Below are 15,055 nucleotides of genomic sequence, written 5' to 3'. Positions count from 1 at the left end.
TAGGAGACAAAGAGTGATCCTTGCCTATATTCACACCAGACAACTAAAGCATAAGGTATTTCTAAATCTCCTTTAATAACAACAATGTGCTTTTATGACATACATTGCCATCTGACAATTCTACCAAGTATCATCCCACTTGCAGAAGAGCAGAGTGTCGTAAATACTTCTTTATGGGTTTTCCCTCCTAAATTCTCTCAAAATTTCTCCTTCCTTAAATTTACATCCCAAACCACATTTCTTCACTTCACCCTTCTCCGCACCATCCTGGCACATCCAAAATAGCTTCAATGCTGTCCTTACCTTTCGGTCTAATTTCTTTCAAATGGTGACTTGGATACCATAATGCATATGTGTTTGTTTTGCGGCCTATTGCATGTACAGTGAAGAGTAATTTTGGATCCTGGTGAAGCGGATAAGAAAGAGTGAGAAAATATCTGTGTGAACCCCTTAGTTTGTGGGACATAAATCACTTAAGGTACAGCAGCATTAAACCTCATATACATAACATGGAAGGAGAACTTGAATAATTGGATACTGGTATATATAAATCAACGAGAAAAGTGCAAACAAATACAAAAAGAGACAATCCTCTCAAATTTACATAGAACCACCATACAATTTTGAAGTGTGTTACAATAACATTAAACTCATCCTTTCTGCGAGACCTGAAGAAGGTGGTATAAAAGGAAAACCTGTGTCGGCCCCTGCTGTCTTGTGGTCGTTAGGCCAAGATCCAAACATGTGAAAGAGATGTAAAATGTATTCTCCTGTTTGAGAAGTCAAATGGTTTTAGAGACATGGTAGAATGTTTTAGGAGGGTGTTTGAAGTTTGTCTGAATGGTATGAACTTTGAGCAGTAGAGTCTGTGGAGTTAATCGCACATGTAAAGAAACTATGTATTATTAATTTGAATTTTGTAATAACAGGAAATGATATCAATTTGTAAATGTAAAACTAAACAAAGAATATTTTTGATAATTACAACAATGTGTCACGGATCATTATTGAATGAACTTTTTTAATTTAAGCAATACAGGTTGTGCAGGAGGTTTTTTGATATATATGTTGCAAAACCGCTTCTGCCAAACCTAAAAGTCGTCTCTGGTGGGTTACCCCGTGAACAAAATGTTTGATACAGTCACTATGCAGGAAACTTCGCATTTCATGTTACGCAAGTGTTGCAACGTTGTTTGTAACCAATTCTTCTGCGAACGCTTTCCTCCGCAACATCACATTCCAAAACGTATTCACTTGCTGTATAAACGTCAAAACTCACAAACCTCTGGCCAGTGAGAAAAATCATTGGCAGAGCTAACAGGTCTCGCCTTATAGACATACTGCCTCTGCTTATGTCTTTTCTTCATGCTGTACAGCACCAATATACAGGGGTCGAAAAATCCTAAAAATGGTACTAGTCCTGCAGGTCTAGTACCTTGAAAAATCTCCTCGACCTAACTGCTACCTACTTGACCTCAGTCTCTGAAAGCGGAGCAATTGTGACAAGATAACAAGATTTAAAGTCATCTTTATGGCTCAATCCCTTTGTGAGCAATAAAACTGCCTTAAAATCTTGTTACAATTGCTCCGTTCAGAGACAGAGGACAAAAGTTAGTTTGTCTTCCTACTTGCCAGAAAGGGCGAGTAGGACCTAAAAATAGCTTGCCCTCATTAAATTTAGCTCGCAAATGCGAGCGGTCAAGTAGATTTTTTGAGCCCCGATATAGATGCTGTACAGCACAAAGGAAAAAAAGCAACAAAAAGCATTTGTAGGCACATGCATATGTTTAAAACATAGGAGAAGCAAGCAAATATGACAATGAAGTCAACCAACTAGTAAGCAATGCGCAGGCTCTAAACCCATTTTAGGCTAACAAAACGTCTTGCAAGCGACTGTACAGTCACTGCCACAGGTGAGACCTAAAAATGATTCACCACAAACATGGCATATTTAGGTACATCACTTAAGACATCAAATGGTCCTGAGATGGCTAATGATATCTTCTTCCATGGTCCATCTGAAGCATTCACTACCTTGAAACGGTGCTTAAACGCGGCCGGAGATTGATCATTCCATGCACACAACACCTAAATTTCTCTTCCACACATTCATAAATTCCCTGCCACTAAAATTAATTTGCACCCTCTTTTCACTCATGTAGGGATGTCCTTCATGTGCAAGAGACAGCACCCTCGCTCATAGACTTACAAGAACAATTAAGTTCTCCCCAAGATACCAGATAACATCAGCTCATGAGATGTAATCTCTTTACTCAAAGTAGGCCAACTTCGCTCCCTGTAAGTGTTTATGTGGCCAACTAGGTCTCATAAACCTTTCAACATGAACCAATGCTTCATCCTCAACAATGCCTTCCGGTCATTCTTTTTAGAAATTCCACCAGATGATGCACTGTCAGACAACCCAGTAGCTACCATATTCACATATGCCATCTGCTTTAACTGTTTTCTTTTTCATCTTCTTGCACCAACAATCCGAAGAGACAACCTTCCAAGACTTTACTAACACCTGCCACATATGCTACCTTACAATTATATTTAAGAAGCTGATAAGGACATTTAGCAATGCTTGGTGCTGCCTTGGCACATCCTTTTGTTGCAAACAGATTCACATAATTGGCCTGTGATCTGCTGTACTAATAAAAGGCATACCCCACAAACATACCCCGAAAGGAAAAAAAAACCCATAGGCAAGCTAGGACTTTGTTCAGTTGTTGAGTATTTAACTTCCATTTCTCTCAGAAGACGCAAAGAAAACGCTACTGCCCCATGTCGTCCTTCTCTCTCCTGTATCAAGAAGGCACCTACCCCAATGTTACAAAAACCTATTATAATAACATCAAAATGACTAAAGGGGCACGGGCAACCTACACTTTTAGAAATACAAATTAATTTTTACATTTGTCACTCTATACAAATTTTGCATTTTTCTTCCCAAGATGTCTCATATCGGTTGTTCTTTCTGGAAACTTTGGAATACATTTTAAATAATACTCAGCTAGCCCCAGAAAAGATTTGAACTGATACTTGTTCCTAGGATTCAGAGCATCAACAATAGCAGATACAATATGTTATTTTAGATTAAATAGCATCTATGCTTATTTAGTGCCCCAAATAGTCACAGTCTTTGGAAATCTTGCATTTATTTCTAGCAATAGTTAAACATATTTTTCTAACACCAATAACACCTGAAACAATGCTTTACTGTGTTCTTGAAGAAATACAGCATGAACCAAGATATCCTCTAAAAATATGATGTATTAGGCATGCATTTAAAAAAATTCATGGGGAGTTGAAATGAAAAACAGGGCAAAAGGCATTTAGCAATACCTAGATGCTCAATCAGAAGTAATTAATGATGCGATGGCCTTAGAATCTCCTTGAAGCGCAATCTAATGGTGAGCAGAGGAGAAGTCCAAGGTGGTAAAAACGGTGGCATTCTTCAAAGCTCATAATATTTCCATTATTATTCTGAAGAGCCTGGCAATGCACCCACACATTGCTATTGACAAAAGAAATCTTACACTGCTATTCTGGTTCCACACAACCTCAATTGGCGGACAACCAAATAGATGAAATCGGTTTCCTCAACAATATCTTCACACACCGAATGCGTTCCCAGATCCTCTCCAACAGCAAGTGGAACATTTAAGATTTTGTGCACAATCGCCACAGCATTATCATTCAAGATGATTCGATGTACAAATCACTTCAACAGGTTAAAGGAATTTGAGACTACTTTGGAAACAACCAATTCCATTTATCAGCTTCATCTTGTTCATTTCCAGACACAAACACATTATTATCCAATTACCCGATCGAGATGTGTAGGGTCCAATTTTATCAAAAGCTCTCTCTGATGTGGCCACCCCGACTAGCACTATCCCACTTTGCCAACATACACCTTAGCCTATATACATTGAAATGCTAGAGCAGTCTAAATACCCCATAACATGTATGTACTTGTTGCCATATCCTGCTAATTTTATATCAGGTGGTTTCAGACGTACATCTTTAAACATGTACAAAAGATTGTCCTTAATTAATGACTATATAGCACCAGAATCAGCTAACACGGACTTGTTTGCCACCAGTGAGAACGTCACAGAAAGGACAATTATTTTGCACCTGGCCTATTTCACTATAAGCCGAACAATATTTCCAGGTCCATTGATCATACTCAGTTCTATGACTTGAGTCAGTGGTTTTGTTTCTTTTAAATCTGAGAACACCATCTTTACATACTCAGACAAAATGTCCTTTAGCATACACTTGTGGCAAATTTTACATACAGCAGGACAGCTTTTACTAGATGGAACATGTACACTTTGACCACAAAGGAAACATATGTTTCAGATTTTATCTGACTCTGACCTTTTGACATTAACATATTTTTTAATTCGCGCTCAATTACACACTTAAATCATTCACACCATACACTGAGCAAGTAACCTGCGATAAGCTACTCATTCCGTGAAAAGTTGTACCGAATCTCTTGGCAATTTTTATAGACTTGTCTAACTCACTTTTTCAATTTAACAATAGTTCTTCTGGCAGTTTGATATTTGAGGTTTGGTGCACCAAATGATCCCTAATCAATGTGTCATTGAATAAATGATAACTACAGGCACATGCTAATGTTCTTAAAACAGAAACAAACAAAAGTACCAACGGGCACCACCAGGAGCTGACTTCTTTCTAGAAACATGTTATGAGAAGAACAGGTACGACTGACATAAGGAAGAAGGAAAGAGACACAAAGGTGCAGGATATACAATTCCATGAATCGTTAAAGCTCAAATGGTACACAAGAATGCTAACAGAAAAACAGATTCCTTGCATCAGCAGTGAAAAGATGCACTCCCACAATCAATACCCTGGATGAAACCTAAATGCTCCAGTGGTGGGACAAACATGATAATAGGGAGGAAATTCATTCAATCAGGAGAATGGAAATAAAAAAGTCAAAACACCTATTCATTCAGGAGCAAGAACAAGACCAAAGCTCACTAGAAGTCCATGGCAGACAGCTAAGGCTGTCTCCAGCAGAGCTGCAAAAAGGTAGTACGAGTGCACCTTCAGTCATAAAACAATTATTTCTGTACTGAACTGTCCCTGACAAATATGAACACAATTATCTCCTCTCTCTGCTGAACTGAGGGACACAACTGGATTTTGGAATGTAATTTTAGACTAATGGAGTAACACTTAGACAATGTATTGGAATGAACGAAGAGGCCAGATGGTGGCGGACACAGCAATTGTCATACTACTGCTTCCTGTACACCAAGTAGTTCTTAACAGAACAGAGATGTGTTCTAGATAGTGTAAGTAAAAAGGGGGCAAAGCTGTGCCTCCTTATTCTGGTATCAAGTTTCATACCAGGCCCTAGACAAATATATGACACTCAAGTGCAAGATGAGAAACAAAGGCATTTAAATTCCAGAATTGTTAAAAATAGTGTGTATTACTACTCGAACAAAACACAGATTCCTTTGCTGTTATTAAGGGGGGTCCAGAGGTCCAATGAACACTCATGTGGATAGTTTGCAAATCTGATACGGTACTGATATTTTATGAACCTGTATCTATAATGTGTATAATATCAGAATTAGGTGAACTTTAAAAAAAATTTGTACTTTAAAGAATCAACGTATTAAAAGTATCTTTGTGCATTATATAAACAAAATTTTAAGAAAAGCATGGATTACTTCTGCCTAATGCCAAAACAATCGGCTCTACAGGTGTATCATGTTAAAATCCTAAAAAGGATTCAATTAACCTTTATTGCACTCATCTTAAAGTAGCACAATTTATTTTCCAACTTCTAAACATAAGAACTATCATCATCACAAAAAGATGCTGTGCTTCCAATGCCATTACGCAGTTCTTAGGACAGCAGGTTAGCAAAGTGCTTTTGACTAGATAGATAGAATCATTTATAATAAAAGTGTCAACTAAAGTGTATGACTTATTAAACCAGGGACACAATGCATGCAACGTTCTTATCTATCTCATTTATCTAAATGGCACAACCATCTCACAGCGCCCTTCCATTCCAGCATTCAAATTTCAACTCACGAGTGTTGTTCGAACTAATCATCCACAACTCCCTGAGGTACCTCTCTTCCATCTCAATCTTCTAAATTACTTACTCATCTCATGGGACTCTCCAGCTTCAGACTTCCAATTTTAGCTTGACAATATTGTATGGAGTTGGCATCAACAACTCCCAGAAGCACCTCCTGGATAAACGAGTCACCTCCTGGGATATTCAGGGGTAGTACAGATAGGAAGAGCTCTGTCAGAAATCCACAAACCCAACAATAACCCTTCTCAGACAACGCCTTATGGATCTAGAATGCACGGCCACCTGGTTCCTTGATCTTTGTTTGGTGTTGACTAGGAGCGTGATACCAGTTACATGAAAAATGAAACAGGGTCCCTCCTATTCTAATGGGTAGGAGAAGTAAAAAAAAAAAAAAATGGGCGAAGGCTGAAAGTAAGACACTAGCAGGGGAGGAGTCAAGAGGCCTTAAGAGGCAAACACTAATCGGGAGTCATTGGACTAGGCTATGTATGATTCAAAAGAAGATTGGAAGAAGATGCAATCCCTGTAACCAAATAGTGCTTAATAGAGGAAATAAGCTGTCCCGCTACCTCACTACTAAGAAAGAACAATTATGCAGAAGAAATCCGGAAACACCAACACTCAATGCAGCAATAGTTTTACACGATAATGGCCCATTAGGTCTCAAAGGTCTTTATAACAGAGATCTAGGTATAGAGCATGTCATTGCATTAGAGAAGGTGATTCTTGAGAAAGCTATGATAAAGAACAATGATGTATTCTGCTATAATGTAAAAATAAAAATGACTGAAGTGCATGGTTTGAAGGGTGAAAATAAAAACAAAACTTTTTAAACAATAGAACTCACGACCACCTAGTTATAACCAAGGCTTGTCCACCATACACATCCTAAAATCATAAGAGGCATGTCATAGGTGAAGCAACAATTAATCCATCTGCCTCTTACTCATTGAACTCCAGCAGTAGATTCCTGTTCTCATCCCAACAGCTACGGAGATCATAGTCTTAAGTAAAACAATATATAGAAGAACTTGTCCAACACTCAACTCAATATTGCTTAAATCAAACGTGCCATGACAAACCGAGCATAAATAACCAGAATCTGGCTATTGTATAGGTGGTGTAAGCACAACACCATTCCATCTGGAGAGGCCCATTTCTACTATAACACCACATCTCCTCTATATGTACCAATGCAAGTCAATGAAATGGAAGGCAAGTCCACCCCATGGTAAGACAGAAGAAACCAAAAAAAAACTCAGCATATGGAAACACTGGACGTACCGCATATACTAAGCCTATTAGCTTGCATTCAGCTGCTTCCTACTGTTCAATGCTCCAACAGGGTCTCGCTCGCACTGTAAATTTCATCCTTCTGACACCTTACCCTTCCACTAAATACAGCATCATCTTACCAATAACTACATAAAACTGCAAATTCAATCATGCCCTACAAAATCTCCCCAGCCAATCAGTGCTCAATCTTTCAAGCTAATCAGTACCCAATGGAATTCCAATGAGATTTTCACTTGTAGTTTTTGAACTCTGAAATTCTTTCCTTCATGCTATCTTTTTTGAGAACTTATCACAAAAACATACCAGCATTTGGTGGTTCTAAACCCTTTATCGTTCTCAGCTATGAAACAAATCCAGATGGGTAGAGTCATTTTTGGTAAAGATTTGATGTAGTAAGCGGTGTCTGAACATTCTACCCTCAGCTGCTCTTACATGAAAGGGTGGAACGATGGTTCTTCTAGACATCATTGTTTCTGATGTCACACTGAAGGAGAACGAGTGGTTCATTATCTTTTCTTTTGCTCAATTTACACTTACCAGCAAAAAAGTGGGACGTGGTTACTTCATTTTATGTGCATTTTTATGATGTATTTTCTGCCATTGGTAAGGCCTTGCAATGACAAGTAGGTTTATTACATTCCTGACCTCATTTTTAGGATTTCATTGCAGACAGTCTAGTGGTATTACGGGGTCCTGATATCAATGTGATTTCTGGACAATGTTGTGCACCCGTAACATGATCTGTTTAGACATGGACAGGAAAGCAGACTATGATTAAAAGCCGTTGCAGTTATGTTGATATACAAGTGGTATACAGGGGCAGAGTTGGATGTGCGAGAGGTGTTCTAATATGTTGATAAAAGTCGTGTGTGTGGTTTAGTGAAAGTTGTTTGGCACCAATTAAACCTGGAACTGCAGCTGTGAGGCCCTGGGTTCTGGCTGCAGACCGGAGCTGCGCCATCACCTAGAAGCGTAGCTCTCCTGACGTGTCACTGGAGAAAAGGTGAGGCAGCGAGTGGAGAGCCTGTGAGGAGAGCAACCAGTGGTGTGAAGGACCAACCGGGGTGCTTGTCGCAAGGTGAAAAGGCTCAGCAGTGTAGTAGTGGCGGCAGTGCAGCCAGGGAACCTGGCTGAGGTGCTGGACTGCACCGGCACTTAAGCCCTCTGGAGTACCCATACAGAGACAGGGAGCTCCAACACAGAGTACTGTAGGAGGCTTTGGTACCGTTGGGTGAGACAGGTAAGTAGAATGATCTAAGGAGATGGAGTAGGCCCGAATGTTAAGCGCCCCCCCCCCCCCCCCGGTTAGCTGGTGGGAAGTATTTGCTGGGCCCCGCTGACTACCCTCCCTGGTGGCAAACTGCTATAGCAGTAGGGTCACCCGAGTTAAGGGGGGCCCCACTAGAAGCGTTAGGAGGCCGGCTACCTTATCTGCATACTCCCTCCACCAATAAGGAAAGACAATATACGAACTGGGAAAGTGTTTGCTGGGCCCCATCGGCTAGCCTCCCTGGTGGCGAGCTGCTATGGAAGTGCAGTCCCCAGAGGTAGAGGGCCCCACTGGAAGTGTTATGTGGCTGGCAGCTTTTTCTGCATAATCCCGCTTACCAAAGAGGAGAGACAACACGTGAACTGGGGATTGTAAGCTACACCGCCATCGTTGCAACTTATGTAGTGAATCCCGGAAACGCATTCAGTGAGGAATTTGGAGGATTAGGGACCCCGGGGTGCTGGAGGGTGGGGGGTGAGTCCCAGGCCACCCATTTACAAGACTTCACAGCCCTGGTAGGGGGGGGTGTTGCAGGAGAGAATCACCCCCGGGCGGACGGCCGCTGACGCCTGGTACTAGGCCTGGACTGGTGTCTGATGAGCGCTCTTCCGCTGTTGGCCCAGTGGGACTGGCAATTGCGGGTCAGTTGTTTGAGGGACACTGCCATTACGTGTTCCTAAAGTCGGGGAAAGTGGAGTAGGCGCTGGGCTCCCCTCCCCCCCAGCTCACCTGTGGACAGTATACCCTTTGCGGCCCGCACACCTGTTGAAGAGGCATTGCATTTCATATTCTCCTTCAGCTTACGGCAGGTCTCGCCCGCTGTCAGCTCGGGTGCCACTGGTGAACCAGGGTGGTGGTGACCCCCCTGAAGGTGGCAGTAGTTTGCAACAAGAAAGTGCACACTGCGCAGCAAACCACCATGGACCAATTTGCGGCCCTGGGCTCGGTGAAGGGTCCACCGGCAGTGTATCCGGATAGACTGGGGGCACCACAGGGTTCCACTGGAGTGCAAATCCTAGCGCCATTGAAACATCCGGTGCATCAGTGCAGGCCAAAAATCGACACAATAGCCCTTGACATGAATCTACTTTGTGTTGACGGCCGAAAAGTGTTGGAAAAAGCAACAGAAAAGCAGGTCAGTGAACTTCAGTAGGCTCAAGCCGATGATGGCGGGGCTAGAGGCACAGACTCAGAAGCTGGAACTAAGAGAAGAGGTTGCAGGTGTAGTTTGCGGTTCGTGGGGTTTCCTGAGCAGGCTGAGGGCTCCACAACGGAAGCATTTTTGGAATAATGGCTTAGGAGGCAGCTTCCAGACATTGGTTAGTCACTGTTTTTGTAGTAGAGAGGGTGAACAGACCACTGGCGGCACCACCCTGCCTGAGGGTGCTCCCAGAACCATCACTGCAAAGCTACTCAGTTATAGAGACTTCAATGCTATCCTGCAGTAGTTGCTCAGGAGAGGCGATTCTGCCTTTGATAACCACATAATCAGAATATTTCAAGACTACAAAAGGGCAGAGAAGCAGCGGCAATCCTTTGTCGGGGTTAACCAGAAGCTGAGAGTGATGGGACTCCAATATAGGTTACCATTACCGGCCAAGCTAAAAGTTATACATGATGGTCGCTCGCATTTTTTCACATCAGCGGAAGATGTCTGGGACTGACTGGAGGTTCACAGCGCAGACTGGACCGGGCCTGGCAGAGGAGGCAGCACTGAAGTCACACTTGAATGAGCACAGGGAGCAAGCACGAGACTCAGGAGGAGAAGCAGGCGAGGGAGGCACTCGAGATCCGGGGCCATGGTAGTGGTTCCGCACGATGCTACGCTAGATCTAGAACAGAAGAGGAAGGAACGTGACCAGGCTAGGGCTCTGGTGGGGTCTGTCACATCAGCTGAATCAACTGGGAGAGGTTCAGAACAGTTGGAGGGGGTTGCAGATTTCCAGTGGTGAACTACCTTAATACTGCCACTGTGTTTCTAGATGCTCTTTTGCCTCTTGGGCAATAATCGATTATCATAGTCGGAGATGTATCCTTTTCATATAATGAACACATGATGGCTAGGCCGGTGCATGCGGCTGTGCTCCAACGTAGTGGCTTGAATTGAATGTATAATTCTAACAATCTATCGTTTTTTTCATTTTGAAAGGGTACTGGGTTGTAAAATTATGCTTTTTCGGCTCGAACCCTGGGAGGGACTACTAAGCAGGCAGCAACTCTCAACTGTATGAAGTTGTCGACATTCCTCCCACTACAGAACTATATTCCCAGTGTGGCTGGTGTTTCTCTCATTACAGTGGGAGACTGAGGAAACATGAAGTGGAGTGTGTGACTGTATAAATGCAAGTGTACGAGCGTTAGTAGCAGGGATGCCACAGCAGCTACACAGGAGCTGGGGCCTGCCCAGTACGCCAGATCTTTGGTCTAGCCCTTAGGAGAAAAATGCAGTTTCTAGTGCAGGAAAACTGTTGTTATGTTGACCAAAAGTTTTATCTGAAGTCATATGGTGGTTGGGGGGTGTTCTTCATGGGGTAGACACGAGTGGAGTTATAATGCATTTACCCGGGGTCGGAGAGAGGTACTGTATTTTTTGTGGTAAAGAAGTGACAATGGTGTTTTGTTTGAGGGGGATGGTTGGGGAAAGGGAGGTGCGTGAAGTGTAACTTATTGATGGGTGATTCAATGAATTTTCTAATATGGAATGAGCGGGGATTTGGTTATTTCGTGTAGAGATATAGAACACACACCTGTCAGACATCATGAGATCCACATAGCTATGCTGCAGGACACACCTGACAGAGGGAGAAGCTCAGAAACTACAAAAGAAGTGGTGGGTTCAGTTATATTCTTCCACATATTCTTTCTATGCCCAGGGAGTGCAATCTGGGTAGTACCCAGGTGCCCATTTCAACATCTTAGTCACACAGCGGACATCAAGGGGAGATAAGTCCTGTTGAATGGGTAATTAGATGGCATTGAAATGTGCCTTCTTAACATCTACACTCCCAACACAGATGATGGGGACATTTTTACATCCTTAGAGAAAGAACTTCTACATTATGTGGACATGCCTATACTCGGAGGAGGAGACTCTAACGATGTACTAGAGGGTAAGTTGGACAGACACCGATCCAGACTGGGCACCAAGTCCAATATGACTGTCAGTCCAGTTGAGACTATGCACAGAGTGAAGTGTAAAGACATATGGCAAGAATTACATCCACTAGAAGTGGGGCTCTCCTATTTTTCCCCCACACAACAAGTGCATAGTAGATTAGATCGGTTCCTCGAGGCAACAGAAGGGGAACTGAATATTCGAGGGTGAGCTATCAAGTCCATTTAATTTCAGACCATGCACCCCTCCTTTTAATATGTGCTCTGGGCAGACAGAAGCCACGTATCCGTCTATGGAGACTCCTACCAGAGTTGCTGGGAGGTTCAGAGTTTGCAGCAGGTATGCAGGTGGTCTTGCGGAGCTATTTCAAGGAAAATTGAAACTCCACAGAGACAAGAGGGTCGAGTGGCCTGCCTGTAAAGCGGTGATACTCTGGGAATGTCTAGGGAAGATATATGGCACTCGGCAACAGCTCTAAGGAAATTGGCGGATAGTGAAGCCAATCTGACTCAGCTTAAACTAAAAGTAAGGGATGGGGAGGAAGGGCATATATCGCTTACAAATGCCCAGATGGGTCGCTGAATTCAGAGACATGCTGGCTCGACATGTACGACAGGACTATCGTCTGAGATTGCTCAGGGAAAGAGATCAGTCGGGTCGCATGTTGGCCTGGCTTTTGAAGAGGAAGAGACCACTCCTCGTTATCCTCCCTTTAACATGGGTAGATGAGCTGGTGGTTATGGGCAAAGCTGCAATCAACCTGACTCTGACCGACCATCTGGCAGGGGTCTACAAAGCACCACAAGATGAAGATATGTGCCACACGGCGGCGTTTCCAGACCAGATTGCGCTCCCTTGACTGACAATGGAGAACAGAGAAGAGCTACAGGGATAACTCTAACTGGAGGAACTACAGTTGGCATGCAGGGGTATTGCAAGTTGAAAATGCCCGGGCCTGGATGGACTCCCAGTGGAGATATGCCAGGGTTATGTCGCTGAACTCTTTCCTAAACTGTTGGCTACATTTCAGGAAGCCAAAGCAGTTGGCATCCTGCCTGACCATATGCAGGAGGCGCCCATAGTCACGCTGCCTCAACCCAGGCTCATACTGCCCATTATCTATGCTAAATGTTGATTTCAAACTGCTGGCAAACATTCTGGCTGCATAATTGGATAGAATGATCTCTGTTGAGCCACGCTAATTAATGTAGGTTCATACCGGGAAGGGGCATCCACATGAATCTTTGGAGGGTCTCACATGTCTTACATGCCACCAGATCTATGGCCTTAGACACAGAAATAGCGTTTAATACCCTTTCCTGAGCATACCGGTGGGAAGTGCTCCGGAGAATGAGCTTTGGCCCACTGTATTTGGCTTTGATACGTCGGTTATACAATGTGCTGGGAGTGGGTGCGCACAGGCCGATGGGTCTCAGAGGCTTTCAACGTTGAGAGAGGTACAAGACAGGGGTGCTAGCTGTCCCCGCTCCTATTTGCCCTCGCCATGGAGCCCCTGGATCTCTGAGGGACCAGCTGGGCGATTGGTGGATACAAGTAGGTGACAACCCACGTAGTGTCAATGTATGCAGATGAATATTCGGATACATGTGACTCAACCAGTTCAATCTGTTCCGCAGTTGTTAAACCTTACGCCCGAGTTTGGTAAAGTGTCAGGTGTACAAGTAATCTGACATAAGACAGCCCTGTTTCCTTTGGCAGCGCTAGCCACACGCCCAGCAGCAAATCTGCCAGAGGTGGGTCTATCCTGGGAGACTAAAGACTTCATATACCTCGGTATTCAAGTAACACATGACGATCACTTACAACTTCATCTAAAAATGGACCTCATTGTACGAGATCTTACTCATTCTGTGGCGTTCTGGAAGATCCTACTTCTATCGATCATGGGACAAATAGCCTTTAGTAACATGGTGCTGCTGCTGAGATGCTTTATACGTCATGCAGAATTTCTTTTGCACTCTGCCCAGCACTTTGTTTCGACAACCTGATGGACTTCTGGTATCATTGATCTTGGTGGGTAAATGCAGTAGAGTAAAATTAGACACACTCAAACTGGACTTGAAGGACGGAGGTCTCAGCCTCCCAGATCTCAACTTATACTATCTGGCAGGAGTGTTACAGTATGCAGCACTATAGTGAGAGAATGACTCCAATAGAGAGAAGAAGCTGCTGGTTTGGTCGGAGACTGTCTGACATCCCGAAAATACTAAGGGGGGTACGGAGGACCACAGCGGCTATCCCTGCCATAGTGACTCAGGTTGTGCAAGCTGGAAAAGGGTGGGGACTCATGTGCTGAAAGGTGCGGCATACGCTAGATTGCACCCACTTTGTTGGCTCACGCCCTTCTTGCGCTTGAAAAACTCTATGAATGTAGCTTGATGGATAGAGGGGCAATGTAGGAATGCTGGTGACCTGTATGTGAGTGATGCCTTTATAACGTTTGCCAAGGTAAATGAACTGTTTGAGGTAGTGACAGGGGCAGTACGCCTCTCTATCACACACTGTCCAGGAATTTTGGACACGCATCCCTGATAAGCCGGAGGAATCCCAGGTGTTGAAAGTTCTATTGGACCCAGGTTTGCACAGGGGCCTCATGTCCCGTATATGCTGCTCTGAAGCGAGACAGGCAGATCAATTTTACCAGGACTCGCTCCCTGTGAGAGAATGACCTTGATACCCCACTTACAGAAGGGGAGTGGCAGAGGGTCAGAGCACAGGTGCGGGAGACTGCTAATAATGCTCAATTTCAATTAGCGCAAGTCTACTATCTCCAGAGGGCATATTTAACCCCGAAGGGTATATCCTACTAAGCCTCAACACATGCAGCCGACTATCTGCGGTGCAGAGTGTCCCCGGCTGGTTTTGTACATGTCACGTGGAGCTGTAGGGCATTACAACAATACTGGGAGCAAGTCACCTTTTCGGTAACTTGACAAACGGGGATGCATGTGGTCCGGTCCATCCGGTACTGCCTTTTTTTTTTTTTTGAAAACCTTTATTACAATTTCAGAGACATACAAGTATGGGCCTACAACCAACAGGCCGGCCGCTAATGCACACTATAAGCAGAGACACATCTTAACAACCACATCGGTGAAGCAATAAGAGAGCTACTGGAGTGCTAATCAACTCAGCCAGCCGCAGCCGCAGTCCATAGACAAGCAAAGAAAGGTTTCACATTTTTAAAGAAAACGAAAAACATCACACACACAAGGCAGAGGAGGTCAATAGCAGTAACATGTGC

At 43.6% G+C, this 15,055-nt stretch overlaps 1 protein-coding gene across 3 annotated transcripts in view; it reads right to left on the bottom strand.

Annotated features, from left to right (window-relative positions):
• SMARCAD1 (SNF2 related chromatin remodeling ATPase with DExD box 1) overlaps nt 1–15,055 on the bottom strand; it is a 683,175-nt gene that overhangs the window by 655,376 nt on the left and 12,744 nt on the right. The window lies entirely within an intron of this gene.

The sequence above is a fragment of the Triturus cristatus genome, chromosome 2_2 (assembly GCF_964204655.1).
Source record: "Triturus cristatus chromosome 2_2, aTriCri1.1, whole genome shotgun sequence".
NCBI classification, from domain to species: domain Eukaryota; kingdom Metazoa; phylum Chordata; class Amphibia; order Caudata; family Salamandridae; genus Triturus; species Triturus cristatus.
This window is presented reverse-complemented; position numbering and strand designations above follow the sequence as displayed.